We start from the raw sequence: 1,779 nt of genomic DNA, 5'->3' as shown, positions 1-1,779 counted from the left end.
AAAAAAAAAAAAAAAAAAAAGGAATTTTCTTTACCTTACACTGCCCACTGCCTTCCAGGTCAAAGAAGGCCAAATTGTTACACAGAGCCAACTCACCCCTCCAACTTCCACCCAGTGATCTGAGTGAGCTCTGCCTTCTGCAGGCAGAGGGAATATGTAGGAACCCTCCAGCCTGCACACTTGTGGTCTTCAGGGCTTAGGTAATTTGTGGGAGCAGCAGTTCAAGAGATTACAGAGTCTTCCTCTAACCTCTTAAACTAATCGTCATGCTCCCACCTGTCTCGCCTATCCATAATGTGCAGGAGGCTTCCCTGAGCATGTCTGCGGTGGTCTGTGTGTTTTTCTTCTGTGAGCCCACCCATCTCTTTGCCAGTGGAAATAGAGTCTGTTCTCTAAGCTCAAAAATAAATGTGACTTTTCACCATCCCTCCTCCACCCCTTCCCTTGAATGAACCTGCTGAAGAATCAGAATACACTCCCACTCTTCCCTCTTCACTTTGTCTTCTTGTCCAGATGTATTGGAGGCCGCTAGTTCCAAAATCAGCAAGTACCAGGGATCCCTGGACTACCACTAAGCAGGGGTTTAATGAGGATAAAGGGTAGGTGTGAAGCTAGTTTTAGGCTGGATGCAGTGGCTTAGGCCGGTAGTCCCAGCACTTTGGGAGGCTGAGGTTGGTGGATCACTTGAGGTCAGGAGCTCCAAACCAACCTGGCCAACATGGTGAAACCCCATCTCTACTAAAAATATTTTTAAAATTAGCAGGGCATGGTGGTGGGTGCCTGTAGTCCCAGCTACTTGGGAGGCTGAGGCAGGAGAATCACTTGAACCCAGGAGTTGGAGGTTGCAGTGAGCAGAAATCATGCCATTGCACTCCAGCCTGGGCAACAAGAGCGAAACTTTGTCTCAGAAAAAAAAAAAAAAGGCTGGTTTTAGGGGAACAGGCTGCACCTGTCTTGTTTTGATTTTGTTTTCAGGTCTTTTGTGCCTGTTGGAGTGAAAAAATTGCCACGTCCCCAAGGCTAAAGAGGCCACCGAACCAGCCCTTTCTCTATGGTTTTTGACGTTTATTAGAAAAAAATAAAAGTCACTCTTCATTGAGCACTTAGCATATCTGCTGGACACTAAAGATTATTTAAAACAACTATGGGAGAATTACTAGTATTATCATTAATATTAGCATTCCCATTTTTTTAAATGAGGAAACCAAGCCTCAGAGAAATTAAGTAATTTTCTAAAAGCTTATTTAGCTTAATACGTATCTAGAGCTGGATTTGAACTCAAGGCACAAACCCATGCTCCTTTTGGAGATAAGCTGCCTCCCCAGTCCTTGGCTGACCCAGGCTGGTCTTTGGAGTTAGAGAGGCCCCCTCTGTCCTCAAATCCCAAGAGATTCCTGTATCCCCGCACCTGCCTCTAACCCTTCTCCACGGTCCCAGATGAAACAGCATCCAAAGATGTGTGCTTCAAACCCCAGCCTGCTTCTCCCACAGCAGACCATCGACCTGTCGCCCACTAGCTCCATCTACATTCTGGGGAGAAGGAGCAGGACTCACATCCTCTGAACTTAAGATTTCTCTTCATACTCTTCAAGTAGCTCTGCTATGGGAGGGGGTCAGGAAGCCATGGGGGAGAGGCTGCTGCGGGGATAAAGGAGGGGCAGTAGCACCACCAGCTGCATCACTGGTGATGGTTGCACGGATGTGTCTTAGAGATTGGTGTGTGTCAGGAAATGTTGTCCCAGTGGCCTGTCGGTGATGATAGCTGACATCCAAACCTTC

The sequence above is a fragment of the Sapajus apella genome, unplaced genomic scaffold, assembly GCF_009761245.1.
Source record: "Sapajus apella isolate SASKATOON/1434 unplaced genomic scaffold, GSC_monkey_1.0 scaffold16, whole genome shotgun sequence".
Classification (NCBI taxonomy): domain Eukaryota; kingdom Metazoa; phylum Chordata; class Mammalia; order Primates; family Cebidae; genus Sapajus; species Sapajus apella.
Note: the sequence above shows the minus strand (reverse complement) of the source record.